Raw genomic sequence first — 22,207 nt, 5'->3', positions numbered from 1 at the left:
CTGCACAGGGGGAGGGCCGCGGGCATACTGCTGCCAATCAGCGATGCTGTTGTTGGAGCGTGGACTCACCCAATGGGAGGGCCGGTTGTTGCGCTGCAGTTGGCAGGCTGCTGCGGGAGGCGGTGGCGGTAAGAAGCCAGAGGCAGAGGGGTGACAGGTGGGCAGCGGCGCTGTCTCTGGGGGACGTGGAGTGCCAGATAGGAGGGATTTTCTTCTTCTCCGGCTACAGGAACTATAGAGGGGATCTGACGAGGGTGGTCTGGGAAGGCGGTAGCCAGAGTGTTGGGTGTTGGTGGTTTCGGAACCTCTAGGAGACCAGCTAGCAGCTTGGGAGGGTCGTGAGGAGAAGACAGCCGAGGCGGGTGGAGGCTGAGCCCTGCGGGGCGACGTAGGGGCCTCAGGCGTGGGGGGCTGCGGTGGCGCCGGCGGAGACGGGAGAGAGGCCGGAGCAAGACGGCGTCGTGAGGGCTGGAAGAATTCCTTGCACGGAGCTCCGAGAGAAAAGAGGACGCGCGGCATTGCAGGCACCTGAGAGAAATCCTAGGGCTTGCTTCTTCTTAGGGCCGTTTCTCAGGGTGGGAACGGAGGAAGCGGAGAAGAAAGATATTTATTGGCGGCCAGATCGTTGAAAGTCTTCGTAGCTGTATATTATGTAATCCTTGACCGTTATTTACCCAAACAATCAGGTTGCCCCTCCTGGAAACGGAGGTCTTGCAACCTCTTGATGTGTGAGGATAGTTTTTTCGTTTGTTTGACTGTTTTGTACCCCGGCCGGCTCTGTGGGCGAAGAAGCATGAAGGATAGAGTAGTCACGAAGAGCTTATCCCACATATGGACTTGGGTTGAGAGATGTGTTAGTCTGAGATGAGCGTGGCCAGGTTCACGTTTTGTAGTTCGTGAATTTATTTGTTTTGATGGTCAAGGCTGACTACAAATCTTTTTTTTTTTCTTTTAATCTTCAGGGAAGTGGAGACCCTCAAAAATCTATAGTAGGAGGTAAGTGCAAGTTGGAAAATGACTAGAAAATTAGTTGGTAGATTTTTTTACCCCCTAAATATTGTGGATGTTAGAGACTGTGAAAATTATGTGGTGGTCTGGTTTTGGTGGAGGGAGAGTCGTCTTTTTAAGAAATTTGCTCTATGAGTCTGAGAAACCAGTTTGAATTATTTATTTCTTAGATTTAAAAAGTATGTTCTTTGAACCTCTCCGGTAGAGGTAAAATGTATTTACAGACATAATTAATTGTAGATTATCATGTTTTTTCTAAGTTTTTATAATTCATTATTTGCGCAATGAAATACAGAATTAAAATAGGAATTCCATTCAGTGTGTATTATGGAATGACAGACTACATTAAAAACTTGATTTTATAGCTCACTGGAAAGCAGTTTTAAAGGAAGTGTTATAAATTTCTAAAATGTGAGCTGATTGAAATGTTGCCTTTAGCTTAGAAGATAAAGACTCATGTAGTATTTATTAACAAGTGTATCATTTTCCTGAGCTTATTTTAATACTGCATGTCAGAAAAACTTTCTAAAATGTGATTTTTTTCTATTATTGATAATTTATATTAGTGTATCCCAGAAACTAAATTGAAAAAAAAATTTTTTTCTATATGTCATTTGGTAAAGAGAGCTGGATCATTAGAGTTTGTTCTGAAATGTTTAGCATACTGAGATATTTATCAGTGTTTCAGATAAAAATTTTGATACTTGGTGTTTCATTCTTGGTCGTTTTATCTTTTGGCAAGAATAATACTCTCAGTCTAAAGAACAGTTCTGCTTCTGTTTTAGGTGCAGTTCTGTAGTGTGAGTACCTGTGAACAAATCTCTGCTTTCATGTAGGGTATATGTGTCTCTGTGTGTGTATGTATGTGTTTCTTCTTATTATGTAACCAGCCTACTAGAGTTGTCTTAGAGAACTAATGGCTGATTTTGAACGGCCAGTAGGTGTCCTTGTAGAATGCAATAAAGTTGAACATTGAGTAGGAAATTACCAAGTGATTTAAGGAATGCTAGTCCAAATTAGAATATAATAATAATTGGCTGATTATTTATACATCATTAGAAATTCTCTTTTCTGATACATTTCAGTATTGTTTATAAGGAATTTGAAACAATGACTGTAAAGAAGTATAATTGTTTGCCCTAAAATGGGCTTTGAAAGCTTGTTTTTTAATCCAACTCTTAAGCTATCTTGACATGCGATATGGATTTAGGATTGTTTGATTGTTTTTTAATACAGTTTTTTCATCTAATTGTAGTTTATTAGGTTCTAGAATGGTTAAGATTTTCAGCTTGACTGAATTTTGTAATAGAAAAATCAATGGTACATAATGAAAAACTAAAATGATAAAACATGAGCAGAAAGTCTCCAAACAAATTAACAGCTGCACAAAATAATACTTTGTTATTTTTCTTTTAATGCTTTGTTATGTTCTTTTAAAGAATAGAGGAATTTTTGTCTTTCTTTTTCTGTGGCTTAGTTTTTTTGATGTCCCAAATAGCTTCTTTTTACATTTTTATCTGACTGGTAGACAGTGTGCTTTTCTCAGGATGATGAACTGAACATTTGTCATTTTCTAAAATATATAATGGATTCTGGAGGGAGCTGGCACAGAAAGATTACGGCTGCTATTAGTACAGCCCCTTACCTGCAGAGCTTTCTGCTGTGCTCTTATCACTATGTAGCTCTGCTCCTTTTGCCTGCTGTTGATACAATGTTAAAAAATAGAGTTGGACCTAATTCAGGCATTCTCCATAAAAGTGAGTAACTCTGAGAGAGTTCCATGTATATCAGAATAATCTAGGAGTTAAAAAAAAAAGGCACACATGCATATCTATTATATCATCTCCACTTACCTGTGGAATCTTAGTGGTAGGGGGAATATGAAGGGAGGCAGATATATTTTGAAGGAAAAAAAATTCCCTGGATGATATGGTTTATAATGGGCTTCTACTTGAGAATCATTGATCTAATTCAAGGCTCTCACACTGTGGTGTGAACCAGAACAGTAGTTTTAGCTTGAGAAAAAGGGCTTCTAAATCTATCAATATATTATAGCTCAATAAATTTTCACCATTTAATGTCATAGCTGAGATGATGGATTTTCTAACCAGGAGCTAAAGTTGCCAGAAATAAAAATTGTGCTGAATGTTTTGGTTGGGATTACTTTTTACTTGGCACTTAGCTGCTTTACATAAACCAAGCTAATTTCTTTCATAATTCAGACCTGTGCTTTGCACAGATATTTACTTGTACCTGTTCTCTCAATGTCTCTGAAAGCTATCTAGTACTAAATTAAACTAGAATTGGAAAATAAGAATTGGAAGTTTTCTTGATAAAAGGGTTTTTTTGCAATATTGCTATGATATGATGAAGGTATACATTTATCTTTTTGTAAACAAATAATATATATTAAAACTTGAAATTGTGAATGTGTTGACTTTGACACAGGTCTTGTTTAGAAATTCATGGTTCATTCTTATGAATCCTAGACTTTCTGTTTGGGTATTTGTCTGCCATGGAGACAATTACGAGAAAAAGTAAATGAGTAGACTTTAATTTTGGAGAAAGGAGTAAAAAACTCAATTATGTAATATATTAAGGGTGTGACTTTGATTACTTATGGGATTATAGTTCTTTCTAAGTTTGAAATACAGCTGCCAAAAATGTGGTCATAAAATATGGTAAGTGGGGGCTTCCCTGGTGGCACAGTGGTTGGGAGTCCGCCTGCTGCTGCAGGGGACACGGGTCCATGCCCCGGTCCGGGAGGATCCCACGTGCCGCGGAGCGGCTGGGCCCGTGAGCCATGGCCACTGAGCCTGCGCGTCCAGAGCCTGTGCTCCGCAATGGGAGAGGCCACAACAGTGAGAGGCCCGTGTTCCGCAAAAAAAAAATATATATATATATATATGGTAAGTGGTACTTAAATTGTTAAATGGCAAAGCATGGATTACATAATAGTTATTTTGTTCTATTCCAAAAACTGAACTTCAAAAAAGGTTAGAATCAAACTTATCTATCACTTTTGTCATTAGGAATCCTTGGCTTTTTTTCATTGAGGTATAATTGACATTATCCGTTGACTCTTTTTTTTTCCTTCAATTTTATTTATTTATTTATTTACTTACTTACTTTTTGCGGTACGCGGGCCTCTCACTGTTGTGGCCTCTCCCGTTGCAGAGCACAGGCTCCGGACACGCAGGCTCAGTGGCCATGGCTCACAGGCCCAGCCGCTCCGCGGCATGTGGGATCTTCCCGGACCGGGGCACAAACCCGTGTCCCCTGCATCGGCAGGCGGACTCTCAACCACTGCACCACCAGAGAAGCCCTTATTTATTTATTTGCATGGGTTTTCTCTAGTTGTGGCAAGTGGGGGCTACTCTTCATTGCGGTGCGCAGGCTTCTCATTGCAGTGGCTTCTCGTTGTGGAGCACGGGCTCTAGGCGCACCAGCTTCAGTAGTTGTGGCACACAGGCTCAGTAGTTGTGGCTCGCGGGCTCAGTACTTGTGGCTTGCAGGCTCTAGAGTGCAGGCTCAGTAGTTGTGGTGCACGGGCTTAGTTGCTCCGTGGCATGTGGGGTCTTCCTGGACCAGGGCTTGAACCCGTGTCTCCTTCATTGGCAGGCAGATTCTTAATCACAGTGCCACCCGTGATGTCCCTATCCCTTGACTCTTGATATTGCTTGCTTCTTATTTAGCTACTAAGATTTGTCAGTTTACCTCCTTGAATTCCTTTCCCCATGTATTTTTTTGAAAAATGGGTGGAGGGAGTTGGATGCTGAGCGGGGAGTGAAACTTATGCTTTTTACATATTCTTTTATACTGAGGCTTAATTGTTTTTGTTTGTTTGTTTACTGCACGTTTTAGAGCGGTTTTAGGTTCACAGCAAAATTGAGTAGAAAGGACAGAGATTTCCCATAAACCCTCTCACATATGCATAGACCCCCCCATTATTAATATCCCCCACAGAATAGTACATTTGTCACAATTGAATAGCCTACGTTGACACATTATCACCCAAAGTTCATAGTCTGCATTAGGGTTCAGTGTTGGTGTTGTACATTGTATGGGTTTGGACAAACGTATAATGACATATAATCACTATAGTATCATACGGAGTAGTATTAAGGCTTTTTAATCAGCAGGTATTCCTTTTGTAGTTCTTTCTTTTTAAATGAAAAAGGGAGTGGGGAGGGGAGCATATATTACTCCCTTTATACTTTATACTATGATTGTAAAACTCATATGGTAGACATGATGTGCTATAATATCTAAAGTTAATATGAATTTGCAGTCTGTCACAGTACCTGCTGTTTTATTGTTTGTGGTAAAAAACTAGAGGAAATGAATGTTTCTGTTCTTCACGGTTCTGTTGTCAAATCTCTTTGTCGTTCTGTACCCTGTCCGTCTGATGTTATTTACTCAAATCAATCTCTAATCCAGAGCTTTTTCTTAATCTCTGGTTCCTATTCTATAAATCTAATTGCCTGCTAGTTGAGGATGACCTACAGATACCTCAAATACAGTATATATAAAAGTGAATTCGTATTTTGTCATCTGTCTAATGTGCTGAAGCTGGAACCTGGTGTTATCTTTGACACTTTATTCATATACCCCTCATCTGAGCGATGCTGTATTCTGTTGACTCTACCTTTGTATTTACTTCTCTCAATTTCTACAACCACTGGAAATTGTGTGAAGAGTTAGGACCTAGAGGCAGATATCTAGATTAGAATCCCAGCTCCGCCATTTATAGCTTCAGTTTCTTTAAAAACAGAGTTGTACAGTCCAGCAGTTGCACTATTGAGCATTTATTCCAGAGAAATTGAAACTTACATTCACACAAAAACCTGTACCTGAATGTTCATAGCAGTTTCATTCCTGATAGTCAAAAACTGGAAACAACCCAAATGTTCTTCAACAGGTGAATGGTTAAACAAACTGGCACGTTTATACTATGCAGCAATAAAAAGAATGAGCTGTTGATACATGTAACAACTAAGATGGATCTGAAGTGAAAAAAGCCACTCTCAAAAGGTTACATACTGTATGATTTCCTCTATATAGCGCTCTTGAAATATCAAAATTATAGAGATGAAGAGCAGAGTAGTGTTTGCCAGGAGTTAAGGATCAGGGAGAAGGGAGTGGGTGGCTACAAGGGAGCCTCTCGGTGATAGAACAGTTCTATATCTTAATTGTGATGGTAGTTACACATTATCTACATCTGTTATAAAATTGTATAAAACTACACACACATGCACAGACAAATGAGTGCTTGTAAAACTGGTGATATCTGAGTAACCCTTTGTGGACTATACCAATGTCAGTTTCCTGATATTTTACTGTATTTATGCAAGATGTTAACGATTGGGGGAAACTGGGCAAAGGATACATGGGACCTCCTGGCATGTAGTCTGGGAACTTCTTATGAGTCTGTAATTATTTTGAAATAAAAAGTTTTTAAAAAGGGTTGTATTAAGGATTAAATGAGCAAATACATATGAGGTTCTAGTTATAGTACTTGCTTGGTTCATCATAAATACATAATACCTCTACTATATATAAAATAGATAACCAACAAGAACCTACTGTATAGCATGGGGAACTATACTCAATATCTTGTAATAACATATAATGGAAAAAATCTGAAAAAGAATATATATATATGTATATATACACACACACATATAAACTGAATAACTTTGCTGTATACCTGAAACTAACACAACTTTGTAAATCAATTATACTTCAATAAAAATAAAAAATTTTTAAAAAGTCACCAAGGTGACATTCTATTAAAACAAATAAAATAAATATATAATGCAAATAATAGTAGCAGCAGCAGCAGTAGTAATGATAGTCTAGCCTTCTAACCTCTTACTAAGCCTCTCCCTAGGACTATTCCAGCAGTATTCATATTGGTCACTCTGCCCTCACAGGTCTTTCCTCCCTGTGGTCCACTCTACAGTGTAACCAGAGTTCTCTTTCTAAAGTGCCTATTACATATTACTTCATACAAAATTTTTTAATGGCTCCCCATTGTATTTTCATACATTAATTTCTTTTTTTTCAATCATAGTGGAAAGCAGCATTGGAGTCGGCATAGCTTCCAGGGTGCTATAACATATGAATTAAAGATAAAAACAGAAAAATCTAAAGCGATTGTTCTCACCTTCAAGAAGCTGTTATTTTAAGTGTTATCTTAAAGTTTATTTGATATTGCTGCCTGAAACACTACTGCAAAATTAAATGACTCAGGGCAAAAAGATTTATTGTTATTTTTCATGATTCTGTAGGTTGGCTAAGTTGTTCCTTTATTGGTTTCACTTGGCTGTCTCATGTAGCTGAATCCACCTGGAGGGTTGACTGAGTTAGAAGGTCCAAGATGTCTCCACCCACATGTTTGCACATGGTGCTGGCTGTCCATTAAGGTGCTTCAGTTCTTCTCAGTGTGACTTCTCATCTGGTGGGCTAGTCTGGCATCCTTACATGGCATTCTCAGGGTAGCATTCTATAAAGGTGAAGGTGGAAGCTGTAAGGCTGCAAGGCCTCTTTGAGGATTAGGCTTTGAAATTGTATAACAGCCCTTCCACCATATTCTAATGATCAAAGCAACTCACCAAGCTAGCCCAAATTCAAGGGAGTGGAAAAATGGAAAAGGACCTTTGTCGCAGACAATTTAGGCTGCTATAATAAAGTACCATAGACTGGGTGGTTTAAACAACAAACTTCTATTTCTCACAGTTCTTGAACTTGGGAAGTCCAAGATCAAGGTGCCAGAAAATTTTGTGTCAACTAGGGACCCACTTCCTATTTCCTAGATGGCTACATTTTCATTGTGTTATAACATGTGAGAGAGCTCTCTGGGGATCTCTTTTATAAGGACACTAATCCCATTCATGAGAGCACTACCCTCATGACCTAATCACCTCCCAAAGGCCCCACCTCCTAATACCATCACACTGGGGGTTAGCATTTCAGTATATTTTGGGGAGACACAAAAATTCAGTCTATAACAATAGTCCACAGCGAGATCAGATTATTTTCTGTTTTCTTAATGTAAGGATGAACAACAGTCCAAAAAGTGGCACAGTCACTATAAAAATTTGAAAATGTTTGCTGAGATCTAACAAAAGTAAAAACACAAGTACCAAAGACATTAGATAGCAAGCCAAGAAGGACAGGTTCAAAATCTTCATGAAGTAGAATAATGTGCATAATATGTGGGAGAATCAGCCTTATCTAACTGTTGTGCTACAGTAGTGTTTCCTGAAAACTTGAAGGAGGTTCATCTGTATAAAGTTCACTGGGTTTTTATTTGAACAGGTTTTAAACAGCTGATTTAACATCTTCCATTAAACTGTTTATTTTTCCTAACCTCTCATTTTCCTATAATTTGGTTTTGGCCAGTCACAGTAAGCCACATTACTTTTCTAGAACATAACTCCCAACTGTTGGCAAGAAATTATAGTACTGCATTATGAAATCTTGTCAGTGTACTGAACTATTATAAACACCCCGCTGTCTGAACTGTAATGGTGGTGCACCCTCACAGAGTAGATTCTTTGGTCAGTCTTGCTTCCTACACTCCCCACCACCCCAATTACAGTGGAATATCCTAAACACTTTATTCTTAGCATTAAATTGAAGCATAACTGAGATGGCTTGTTGGCATCTTAGACCATAAATTTGTTCCTGCAGTCTCTTTCTTACCTTATCAGGTGGGAATAGTGTTTGGCTGCTAGAAACAGAGATAAGAAATAACCGTTGCTTAAATAAGGTAATAGTTCATTTCTTTGTCTTGTAAAAACAAATTCAGAAATAGTCTAAGACTGGTACAGCAACTCCATAGACTTGTCAAGGACCCATTCTCTTTCTCTCTTTCCTTTGCCATCCTTAGCATGTGGTTTCTATTCTGAAGATCACAGAATGGTTGCTGGATATCCATCCATGATCTAGGCAGAAGGAAGGAGGAAGAAAGGCAGAGGACAAAAGGGGCATACCTTCCATCTTTTAAGAAAACTTTCTAGGGACTTCCCTGGAAGTCCAATGGTTAGGACTCCATGCTTTCACTGCCGTGAGCCCGAGTTCAATCCCTGGTTGGGGAATTAAGATCCTGCAAGCCACATGTGAATGACAAAAAAAAAAAAGAAGGAAAGAAGCCTTTCTAGAATTCCCTACACGGTATTTCCTCAGATCTCATTGACCAGAACTTAGTCATTTGGTCATACTTAGCTATAAGTGAGGGTCAGAAATGGCTTTAGCTGATTGTATAGACTAGATCATTGCGAGTGGAGGTGTGGATCTCTATCGGATGGGAACTAGTAGTCTTTACCATACTTGCTGCCTGTCTCCTCAGCTGAGTCTGCCGCTGACTGACTGCTTGTTGCTGTTAGGCCCTTCACTCAATAGTCATGAACTAAGTGCTAACTGTGCTAAGCCCTGTCCCAGGAACTGGGAATACAGATACATCTGAGACGTCCTCCCTGTCCTGGAGAAGTTATGGATTTTACAGTTTTCCTGCCCTACCCTCCCACCAAGCAGTCACATCTCTCTCTAGGTATCGGGCGTAGGTATTGTTGATTTCTTCTGGTCTTTGGCTTGCCTTTTCACTCTCAGTTTCTTTTGATGACAGGTTTGATACAGTCCAATTTATTGTTGTTGTTGTTATGGTTATGGTTAGTGCTTTTTGTGTTTGCTTAAAAAATATTTGCCTGCTTCAAGGACATAAAGATGTTTTGCTATGGTTTTTTGTTCGTTTACTTTCACATTTAGACCTGCATTCTATTTGGAATTTACTTTTGTTGAGTTGTGTAAAGTTAGAGATTGTGATACACTCATTATTTTCTATAGGGATATCCAGTTGACCCAGCGTCTTTTGTTTAAAAGAATGTCTTTTCCCAACTGCACTGCAATTTGCCTTTGTCATAAATAAAGTAGTCTTACTTGTGTGTGACTTTCTAGGCTCTATTTTTTCATTGATAAGTTTTAGTTACTATACTTGTACAGCTAATTACTATGGCTTTATAACAGCTCTTAATATTTTACAGTATAGTCCTCCAATTTTTTTTGTTTTTCAAGGTTGCTTTGACTATTCTTGGCTCCTTGTAGTTCCCTAGGGATTTCAGAATCGGCTTGTCAATTTCTCTTTAAAAGGAGAAGAGTGGGATTTTGATTATGGTAGCTTTGAAACTAGAAATCAATTGGGGGAGAATTGACATTTTTACTATGAGTCTTCAACCTGTGAACATGGTATGTCCTTCAATTTATTTAGACCCTTAAATTCTCTCAAAAATGTTTTCTTGTTTTCAGTGTAGTGGTCTTGCACATCTTTTGTTAGATGTCTTTCTTTTTTAAAAAAAATGCTGTTGGAAGTTGTGTTTTTATTTTCTTTATTTATTTGATTATTTTATTTTATTTACTTATTGTTTTCGGCTGTGTTGGGTCTTCGCTGCTGTGCGTGGTCTTTTCTCTGGTTGCGGCGAGTGGCGGCCACTCTTCGTTGTGGTGCGTGGGCTTCTCATTGTGGTGGCTTCTCTTGTTGCAGAGTATGGGCTCTAGGCACGTGGGCTTCAGTAGTTGCGGCACGTGGGCTCTAGAGCACAGTCAGTAGTTGTGGTGCATGGGCTCAGTTGCACCACGGCGTATGGGATCTTCCCAGACCAGGGCTGGAACCCGTGTCCCCTGCATTGGCAGGCAAATTGTTAACCACTGCACCAGGGAAGCCTGAAGTTGTGTTTTTAAAAAACACTAGTTTACAGAAATATAATTGATTTTTATATATTAGCCTTTTATCCAGAAACCTAGATAAATTCACTTATTAATTCTAATAATTATGCTGTAGAATCTTCTGAATTTTCTTGGTACATATTTATATTGTCTATTAATAATATCATCTCTAAATAATGACCTTTTTTCTTTTCTGGTTATTATTCTTATATCTTTTTCTTGACTTGCTATAGTAGCTAGGCCCTCCAGCACAGTGTTGAATAGAAGTGGTGATAATGGTTATCTCTTTCTTCTTTTTTTTTTTTTTTTGGCGTCACTCTGCGACATGCGGGATATTAGTTCCCTGACCAGGGATCAAACCAGCGCCCCCTGCAGTGGAAGCGTGGAGTCTTAACCACTGGACCTCTAGTGAAGTCCCTCTTTCTTGTTTTCAACCTCAGAAAGTAAGTTTTCAATATTTTATCATTGACTGTGACACTTGTACAACCTTGGTGGTGTTTCCTCCTTAACTGTTTGGAAAAATCCACTGGTGAAACCATCTGCACTTGAGATTTTCTTTATGGAAAGATTTTTAATGATAGATTACATTTCTTTAATATCCATGATGCTGTATGGATATTCTGTATCTTTCGGTGTTGGTTATTTGTGTTTTTCAAGAAATGTGTTCATTTCATGCCAAGTGTCACATTTATTGGCATAAAGTTTATCATAACTTCTTGTCTTTTTGATGTCTAAAAAATTTCATAGTAATTTGTGTTTTCTCTAATAAGTATTGCTAGGGATTTGTCAATTTTATTAATCTTTTCAAAGAACCAACTTTTTAAAAAATATTTTATAATTTATTTGGCTGCGTCAGGTCTTAGTTGCGGCATGCGGGGTCTTTGTTGCGGCATGCAGGATCTTCTGTTGCGGTGCGCACAGGCTTCTCTCTGGTTGTGGCGCTCAGGCTCTAGAGCGCACAGGCTTAGTTGCCCTGTGGCCTGTGGGATCTTAGTTCCTTGACCAGGGATCGAACCCACATCTACTGCATTGGAAGGCGGATTCTTAACCATTGGACCACCAGGGAAGTTCCAAAGAACCAACTTTTTTTTTTTTTTTCAAAAAACCAACTTTTGACTTTGTTGATTTTTTTCCCTCTATTGTGTGCTTGTTTTCTGTTTCACTCATTTGCTATCCTCTCTGACCTCCAGAGATAGATATCTGTCAATAGATAAAACCACTGATTTTTTTTTTCAGCCTCTCTGCTAATATAGGCAATCTTAGCTTTGCAAGGTACCAGGTTAACTGAAACTCCTAAATGCATATAGGAACTATGTCTTTGCTTAATACATGCAAAGTAAGAACTCTCTACATATGAAATAAGGCTACAGCTACATCCCACAAGCTTTAACATATCTTTCTTAGCACTGAGTTCGGCATTTTTACTAATTTTGGTTGTTTTTTTGGTTTTTTTGGCTGTGCTGTGCAGCATGTGGGATCTTAGTTTTCCGACCAGGGATCAAATCTGTGCCCCGTGCATTGGGAGTGTGGAGTCTTAACCACTGGGCTGCCAGGGAAGTCCCTAATTTTGGTTTTAATATCTTCTTTGACCCATAGATTATTTAGAAGTATAATTTAAAATTTCCAGGTAGTTGGGGGTTTTTTAGGTTTTTATTTATTAATTGTTGTTAACGATCTCTAGGTTACTTTGGTTGTGGTTAAAGAACATACTCTGAATGGCTCAGTTTTCCTGTTATTTGCCCTGTTGGGTTTCCTTGTTTTGTTTTGGCTTTTTCCTCAATTGAGAGCCTAGTATCTGTATCCTTAGCCTTGAAAGACTGTCAGAGACAGTCTTCCCAGCATAGCTCTCAAGTCTGCCTGCTTCAAAATCTGGTGATTGTCTTGGTGGTTCCGAATTCCCAAGGTACAAAAAGACAGTCTCCTTGGCACCAGCTGCCCCTTCCCAGAGTGTTACCAATTTCTTGTGTATCTTTCCAGAGACTAACAGAGAAAACTTGCTAGTCCTTTTCAAGTTTTTTCCCCACTGCAGAACTTCTCATGAAATAAAAATCCCATGCGATAGCCCAGTATATACGAGATGGTTGGAGTAGGAGGTCCTGACACATCTTCAGTTTGGAAAACATTGGAGACTTTACAATGATAATGTTGTTTAACTCCAAGAGAATATTATTGCAGTATTCTTTGTATTAAAAAATGTTTTGTGGGCTTCCCTGGTGGCACAGTGGTTGAGAGTCCGCCTGCCGATGCAGGGGACACGGGTTCGTGCCCCGGTCCGGGAAGATCCCACATGCCGCGGAGCGGCTGGGCCCGTGAGCTGTGGACGCTGAGCCTGTGCGTCCGGAGCCTGTTGCTCCGCAACGGGAGAGGCCACAACAGTGAGAGGCCCACGTACCACAAAAAAAAAAAAAAAGTTTTGTTAATGGACATATTTTAAAATGCTAATTTTCTTTTGGTGTTTTAGCTTTTAAAGTTGTGATAAGTTTTGAATCAAAGAAGTAGAGTATAATGTGGTCAACAAGAACATGATAATAGTTATTACTTTATGAGAAAAGTATACTTTTATCAATTTGAAAATGATTTTTAATATTTTTTGTGCCAAAAGTTCAAGTAACAGCATTTTCTATGTTCTTTCTCAAAATGATAAAATTTTCAGTCTGTGAAACTTATCCAAAATTATAATGTAGCCATTGATACTTATTTAAGCTTGATTTTATAGTGCATATTAAAATTTTAATGATCATTGCGTGTGTGTGTGTATGTGTGTGTGTGATCACTGTAATATGTTTCAAAAGTTGGACTCAGAATTTTTGGCTGGGAAGTACTTATTTTTGTAGATTTTTCAGGTGAGGCTCCAGAAAATTTAACTTACTCGAAGTCTTTACAGATATTTAATGGTAAATTTGAAACTAAAACTCAGACTTCTTTTTTCCAAATCTAATGTCTTCTAAAATAGGTTTGATAATGGTACATAAGTATAGCCTAGTTATTATAGAAAATTTTAAAATAATCCCAATTATTTTTAAAATTAGATAAACTATATTATAAATGCCTTTTCAAAATTGTTCTTTCTCCTTTATATTACATTCTTGAGGATATTCTCTCTCACTATTTCACAGTTTTTTGTTTTCATTTTTTATAGAGTTGGAAAACATTTAAGTCTCAACAAATGAATTCCACACTTGAACTCTGCCGCATTCCTGTGCCACCTCCTCCATTGGAACACTGATCTTAGAACGGAGGTAAAATTATAGAATTTAACTTTGTAAAGGGTAAAGAATGAAGTTCCCATAGTCAGACATGTTAGAATTTTTGGTAATTTTTTGTGGGTAGCTTCTATATATTAAGCAGTTTTACCTAGGAGAATAGTCACATCTTAATTATTGCCTTTGAATTTTACTTTTGAAAGTGTTTCCTTTTTAATCGTTGTGTCTTTTAACTTTTTTGTTACCTAAATATTACAGCTCTTGAATTACTGAGTTTATTCAGCATAATTGTATTATCTAGCTACATCTAGATCAGTGCTGATCATAGAATTTCTTTGATAATGTCTGTGTTCTACATCTGTGCTGTCCAATATGGGAGACACTAGCCACATGTAGCTACTAAGTGCTTGAAATGTGGCTAGTGCAACTAAGGAATTGATTTTTTTTTTAATACAATGTTAGTTTTTTTTTTTTCAGTTTTTTGGCTGTGCCACGCGGCTTATGGGATCTTAGTTCCCCAACCAGGGATTGAACCCAGGCCTCCTGCAGTGGAAACGCAGTCTTAACCACTGGCCCACCAGGGAATTCCCAGGAATTGATTTTTAAATTTTATTTTTTTTTAATTAATTAAAACTAACTGGACAGTGCAGCTCTGTTTTTTCCTTAGGGAATTTGGTATTTACAGTACAGTAATAGCACATGTTAAGTGCTTTGTTTTTTATTTATACCTTGAAATATCTAGATAGTTTTTGGTCTAGTTTGAAAATTTTCAGTAGCATAGCCATTTTTTTACTGTCATATGTTGCTTGATCATTGTATAGGTTTGTTTATACAATAATTTTGGTCCATTAGAAACCCTTGAGAGCAGTTATAATTTTGCTCACTGATGTGTTAATTTATTTAATCTTTAAAAAAAAAAAAAAACTTTGACATAGGTACTTATATTATCCCCATTTTATAAATGAGGGATTTGAGGCCACAGGTTAGGTAAGTAACTTTCCCAAGGAAACACAACTTGTAGGTCAAGGAGGTAGAATTCAAACTCAGGCAGTCTAGAGCAAGAGCCTGTCTTCTTTAACCATTAGGCTGTACTGCCTGTTATATCCTTTTTCTCTCTAAATTGACAATTCCTAAAAAAGAATATATATGCTGACTATCAGCTAAGACACAATTTCTACCAGTGTTGTTAATGGAGAACTTACTGTACTTGTGCAAGTACTGTGAGTTTGCTTCCTGGCAAGTAGTTATTGACCTCTTTCAGATCATGTTCCAGCAATTTATTATTTTTTTCATTATGTTTTATTCAGGGCTTGCTAATAAAGGTTGCCATTACCATCGTCACCAAAAAGATAATCATTTTCTGTGATATCCTCTTTATTTTGCTTCATACTCTGGAAGTGAGGCAATATGGGCCCGAATTGATCTGCATGCTAGAATATCAGTTTGACTTTTGCTTTTAAATATAGGTTTTAAACTAAAAATAGAACTACCATATGACCCAGCAATCCCACTACTGGGCATATACCCTGAGAAAACTGTAATTCAAAAAGAGTCATGTACCACAATGTTCATTGCAGCTCTATTTACAATAGCCAGGACATGGAAGCAACCTAAGTGTCCATCGACAGATGAATGGATAAAGAAGATGTGGCACATATATACAATGGAATATTACTCAGCCATAAAAAGAAACGAAATTGAGTTATTTGTAGTGAGGTGGATGGACCTAGAGACTGTCATACAGAGTGAAGTAAGTCAGAAAGAGAAACAAATACTGTATGCTAACACATATAAATGGAATGTAAAAAAAAAAAATGGTTCTGAAGAACCTAGGGGTAGGGCAGGAATAAAGACGCAGACATAGAGAATGGACTTGAGGACATAGAGACAGGGAAGGGTAAGCTGGGGCGAAGTGAGAGAGTGGCATGGACTTATATATACTAACAAACGTAAAATAGATAGCTAGTGGGAAGCAGCTGCATAGCACAGGGAGATCAGCTCGGTGCTTATGACCACCTAGAGGGATGGGATAGGGAGGGTGGGAGGGAGACGCAAGCGGGAGGAGATATGGGGATATATGTATATGTATAGCTGATTCACTTTGTTTTAAAGCAGAAACTAACACACCATTGTAAAACAATTATACTCCAATAAAGATGTTAAAATAAATAAATATAGCTTTTATACATCAGATGATGGGATGGGTGTAACAGTAGAAGAAATGATTTTCAGAATTCCATATTGTCTGTTTAAATAAAAAGAGGGCTTGCAGTATGTTTATAACTGTGTTTGTAGCTACCTCTAAATACTAAAAGATGCTGATTCTAGTTAGAAAACATATATTTAAAAAATTTCTCTGTAACTAGTACTGTTCTGTTTTCCAAATGAAGGTACTAAAATATATTTATAGGATTTTAGATTTAGAAAGTAATTTATCATTGTAGTGACCTGAAGCCCAAAGGGTTTAAGCGATTTGTCCAAGGTCATATAAGCTATGTGGTTCATTGATTCAACGAATATACATTAAGTATCTGTCATATGTCTAGATACCATAATATACTTGTTAGCATTGAGTCCATAGTGAGCCCTCAAATGCTAGCAGAACAGAAAAGGACCCTGTTCTCATGGAATTTGTGACCTGATGGGAAAGATAGACAATAAGGTTTAATATACAAGGTATAAAATCCAAAGCCCTAGGAAGGAAATGAACCATATATGTTGGAATGGAAAATACTGGAGAAGGGAGAAAGGGCTCCTATTTAGATAAAGTGGTCAAGAAAGGCCTGCTGAGATTAACAGGATTGGAAGGAGCCAGTTATTTAAATAGCGATTGTAGGACAGCATTCCAGGCTGGAACAGTCCACACAGAATCCCTAGGGTGAAGGTGTGCATGAAGCTCTAGAGGAACTGAAATGAGAATATGGCCAGAACATAGGAAGCTGTGGTGGGGGAGAAGTATGAGCTGTAAGAAAGGGACCACGTTACGTTTTTCAACCATAGATTTTATTTTATTTATTTTTTTAAAGTAAGGGTTTTTGGTCTTGTTTAGTTTTTTTATTTACTTATGGCTGCCTTGGGTCTTTGTTGCTGCACACGGGCTTTCTCTAGTTACGGGGAGCGGGGACTACTCTCCGTTGCCATGCTCAGACTTCTCATTGCACTGGCTTCTCGTTGCGGAGCACGGGCTCTAGACGCACAGGCTACAGTAGTTGTGGCATGTGGGCTCAGTAGTTGTGGCATGCAGGCTCAGTAGTTGTGGTGCATGGGCTTAGTTGCTCTGTAGCATGTGGGATCTTCCTGGACCAGGGATAGAACCCGTGTCCCCAGCATTGGCATGCGGATTCTTAACCACTGTGCCACCAGGGAAGCCCAAGGATAATTTTTAAAAGTCTTATGTGATTATATGGATATGCTTATGCTCTTATCCTTTAAACATTTTGTTTCATTTTAATAAAGGATTGTGTCTTACTTCCTACTTAAATTTGTTAATAAATTACTGTCTTAAAATTAGTATCATTAAAATTGGGGAAATACGTTAGTGTTTTGGTTATAATTATTATTAACACCACTATGTTCTTCTATCTAAAGTTAATTAACTTGCAGTCATTTAAAAAATGGTATTGGTAGAAACTAAAGTGATTTGGTGTGCCAAATTTGTGGTTATAGGAGAGATCATACAGGAATTTAAAATAAGAAATTTAACCTGGATGTGATACTTTTTTTTTTTAACTGAAGGGTGGTCATCAGGATTACTTGGAAAACTTTTTCAAAATATATATTCCGGGCCCTATATCAGATAAGGATTCTGATGCAGTATATATTACATTTAAAAATTTTGTGTTTCTTTCAAAAAATAATGTTTGGTTTTCTTTTTTATTTTAAGAGCTGTGCTGATGTTTTTTGTAAAGAGTTTGAAAAACATTTTTGATTAATTGTACTTGCTTTTTCTTATCCCTTTCTATAACGTAGTCAACATTTTAAAAAACCTTCTAATTCATTGTAGTTAGTAAAAAGATAACTTATTAGTTTATAAATTTTTCCTAAAACATAGAAGTCTTAATTTAAGCGATTTTCAGTATTTTAAATATTTATCTAAAAACTTGTTCGTTTTGATTTTTTTTTTTTTTTTTTTTTTTTTTGTGGTACGTGGGCCTCTCACTGTTGTGACCTCTCCCGTTGCGGAGCCAGACTCCAGACGCGCAGGCTCAGCGGCCATGACTCACGGGCCTAGCCGCTCTGTGGCATGTGGGATCTTCCCGGACCGGGGCACGAACCCATGTCCCCTGCATCGGCAGGCGGACTCTCAACCACTGCGCCACCAGGGAAGCCCTCGTTTTGATTTTTTAAGAAAGTGTTTATTTTTATGTGTGTAACAACAGCTAATTTGAAATAATGAAAAAGAATCACAGTCGCAGCAGGAAAATATAAACTTTTAACCCTTGAACAACACTGGTTTGAACTGTGCAGATACATTTATACTCAGATTTCTTTTCAATAAATATCAATCATGCAGTGCTACACAATGCATGGTTGGTTGAATCTGCTGATAGGGAGGGCCAGCTCTGGGACTTGAGTATTGTTGGATTTTGGTATCTGCAATGGGTCTGGAACCAGTTGTCCACAGAAGATTATACTTAGGAATCAATTTAATTTGAATGTGTTGATCTATATGAAGAAAACACAAAATTTATACAGACATATAGAAGATTTTTATTAAAAAAATATTTATTTATTTGGCTATGCCGGGTCTTCATTGCAACACGCAGGATCTTTTAGTTGCGGCATGTGGGATCTAGTTCTCTGACCAGGAATCAAACCCGGGCCCCCTGCATTGGGAGCATGGAGTCTCAACCACTGGACCACCAGGAATTCCTAAAAGAAGATTTTTAATAAAGAGCAGTGCCATGCTTCTGTATTGGATAACTCAATTAGGTGAAGATGTCACTTGAAATTAATTTGTAAATTTAATTCCAATAAGGATAGAGTATGGGAAAGAAACTTATTAGAAGTCTAATATTTAACTGGAAGAATAAGCAGGCAATAATAATAAAATACATTTTTAGGAAAAAGAATTATTATGGGACTTGTACTATTATAAAGTGCATTATAAAGCCACATAATTAAAATATTATAGTCCCGGTACCAAATTAATGGGAAAAGTAGCTCAGAAATAGTTCCAAATATACGTGGGACTTTTAGTGTATGATAAAAATAGTGTTGCAAGTTAGAAATAAATGGACATGCAAACAAGGTGTTAGAAGAACTGAGAAAACAGTTTTTATTGGGAGAAAACATTGTTAGATCTTAATCTCATATTGCATTCTAAAATAACTTGCAGGTTGTTTAAAGAGTAAACTGTAGATGTGGGTTTTTTTTGTTTTTTGTTTGTTGGTTTTTTTTTTTGCGGTACGCGGGCCTTTCACTGCTGTGGCCTCTCCCATTGCGGAGCACAGGCTCCGGACGCGCAGGCTCAGCGGCCATGGCTTACGGGCCCAGCCGTTCCGCGGCGTGTGGGATCATCGCAGACCGGGGCACGAACACGTGTCCCCTGCATCGGCAGGCAGACTCTCAACCACTGCGCCACCAGGGAAGCCCTAGATGTGGTTTTTAACTTTAGAAGATTCAAGCCTTTACTAAACAAGCAGACTGATTTTTAAAATACAGTAAAATATATTGTGGTATCTTTTTTGCCATGCCTCTTTCAAATACATTACAGCATTCTGTGTATTAAATTTTTAATGTTTTGGTAACTAGTACTCACTTGAATGTTCTGATACCGATTTTTGTTGTTCTAGTTTTAAAAGTCATATACATCATATAAACAAATGTAGAAAAATTGAGTTATTTAGATTTAGATTTTTTTTAGATTTCAGTGCTAAGGTATTAACTTTATAAATAGAGCAGGAAGAAATTATTTTGTATATGTAACAATCATATGCTCTTTAAAATTATATGATGGATTATGGTTTTGAGAATTTATTTGTATTTGCATATGCTATTAATAATATTTATATCCTGTGACCTTAAAAATTCAAATTCAAGGGCTTCCCTGGTGGCATAGTGGTTGAGAGTCCGCCTGCCGATGCAGGGGACACGGGTTCGTGCCCCAGTCCGGAGGATCCCACATGCCGCGGAGTGGCTGGGCCCATAAGCCATGGCCGCTGGGCCTGCGCGTCCAGAGCCTGTGCTCCGCGGCAGGAGAGGCCACAACAGTGAGAGGCCCGCGTACCAAAAAAAAAAAAAAAAATTCAAATTCAAGTTTTAGAATTTATACTACAGAAGATAACAATAGAAATACATAAGTATGTACAAGGATGTGTATTGCAGCATTTTTTTGTAATATAAGGAAGTCGAAAACAGATTTGTTTATTAGTAAATAAATAAGTTATGGGATTATACTTATAATTAATTACACCCATTAAAAAGAGTGAGCTTGAACTATAGGTCTTTCATATATTTTTGAGAATTGAAAGAGCAATTATAGAATACTATGAACAATGAACACAACTATATTTAAACTGTATACACACACATATACATACATGCATATATGTAAACATGTATGTGAAGAAAAATACATACCAAATGGTTAACTCTGTTTATCTTTGTGGGTGGGGGAGGTAGTTAGGTTAAGTTCCTTTTTTTAATAGACATATACTATTTATAATAACTATTTTAAAATTATTTAATAATTGAATATCAACTATTCATATTTATAGCTAAGGATATTTGTAAAATTAGAGGTAATAGTTGTGGTACAGAGGAAGAATAGCTTTTTAAGTTTCCAGTAAATAAAAAGCAAAAATCAATCATTATTAAAATTCAGCCGTGGAAATAAAGGAGTTTTGTGTGTTTTTTTTAAGTTCCTATTTTCTTTATTTTGGAAAATAAGTCCTTTCTGTCACCACTAGAATGAAATTGTGGTTTTCTTCTTTACATGGTAGTATATTTATTGAAAGTATTTACCTCCTTTTCTGGAGTACTTCTCAAAGAGGACGTAAAATTCAGTCTATTTTTCCTCAGTCTTGTGGCCTGCTGAACTCATTAGTGATAATGAGGTGGTAGAAGGAGATGTTGTAAGTAATATCAACAAAACAGCCCCTCTTGTTTATACTTTCATAAGAGACTTGGGTTAAAAGGGAAATATTAAAGGGAGATTCAGATGTTAGAATTTATCCCTAAAAAAATTATTTCCAGAGAAAATAATGTAGGCATTGCTTTTACTTTTTATACTTTATTTGAAGCTTAATAAAAATGGAACCTACTTTATTTTTCAGGTACTTTGTAAATAAAAACCATTTTCATTATCAGTAGCTATTTTGTTTTTTTTTTTTTTAACTTCCAGAGACTTGACTTGACTTAGTAGGAACTCTCAGAGCAAGTGCTATATATAGCAAGCCTGGAATATTTTTAGTCTTCTTTTTCTCTTTTTCTTTTTTGAATTTCTTGTTTGTATTCTTCACCTAATTCTTTTTTTTTCTTTTTTAATTTATTTTTGGTTGCCTTGGGTCTTTGTTGCCGTGCGCGGGCTTTCTCTAGTTGTGGCGAGCGGGGGCTACTCTTGGTTGCGGTGCGTGGACTTCTCATTGCGGTGGCTTCTCTTGTTGCAGAGCACGGGGTCTAGGTGCGTGGGCTTCAGTAGTTGTGGTACGTGGGCTCAGTAGTTGTGGCTCGTGGGCTCTAGAACGCAGGCTCAGTAGTTGTGGCGCACAGGCTTAGCTGCTCCGCGGCATGTGCGATCCTCCCAGACCAGGACGTGAACGCGTGTCCCCTGCATTGGCAGGCGGACTCCCAACCACTGCACCACCAGGGAAGCCCCTAGTCTTCTTGGTAATGGGAATTTTGCAGCTAGCTTTGAAAGAGTGTTCTCTGCATCATAGCCAGGTAAGCCTTTCAAACCTTTATTCTTATCCTCAGTCACTTTCCATACTTAATGTAGACTAGAAGGTCTTGTTTATTATAACATCAGCCCATGCCTCTCTCTCTCTGCCCTCAACCATGCCCCTTGCTCTCTGTGCTCCTAACCACTTGGATATTCTTTCAGATTCTACATCTTCCTATGTTATTTTCTTGCCACAGAACCTTTTATTTTTTATTTTATTTTTTTTTTGCGGTACGCGGGCCTCTCACTGTCGTGGCCTCTCCTGCTCCTCATCCGGAGCACAGGCTCCGGATGCGCAGGCTCAGCAGCCATGACTCACGGGCCCAGCCACCCCACGGCATGTGGTATCTTCCTGGACCGGGGCACAAACCTGTGTCCCCTGCATCGG

At 37.9% G+C, this 22,207-nt stretch overlaps 1 protein-coding gene across 4 annotated transcripts in view; it reads left to right on the top strand.

Moving 5' to 3' along the window:
* Nucleotides 1-80: 80 nt before the first annotated feature.
* The window catches only part of HYCC2 (hyccin PI4KA lipid kinase complex subunit 2), a 73,600-nt gene continuing 51,473 nt past the window's right edge, over nucleotides 81-22,207 (top strand). For 2 of the 4 annotated variants that reach the window (XM_079925040.1, XM_079925037.1), the window contains exons 1-4: nucleotides 104-157; nucleotides 963-996; nucleotides 11,074-11,177; nucleotides 13,874-13,973. The gene's annotated coding sequence lies outside the window, so the exon portion shown is untranslated. Of the gene's footprint in view, nucleotides 158-962; nucleotides 997-11,073; nucleotides 11,178-13,873; nucleotides 13,974-22,207 lie in introns of all 4 variants that reach the window. The other 2 variants (XM_079925038.1, XM_079925039.1) reach the window with 2 other exon arrangements.

The sequence above is a fragment of the Stenella coeruleoalba genome (assembly GCF_951394435.1).
Source record: "Stenella coeruleoalba genome assembly, chromosome: 6".
Classification (NCBI taxonomy): domain Eukaryota; kingdom Metazoa; phylum Chordata; class Mammalia; order Artiodactyla; family Delphinidae; genus Stenella; species Stenella coeruleoalba.
Note: the sequence above shows the minus strand (reverse complement) of the source record. Positions and strands in the feature narration are given on the sequence as shown.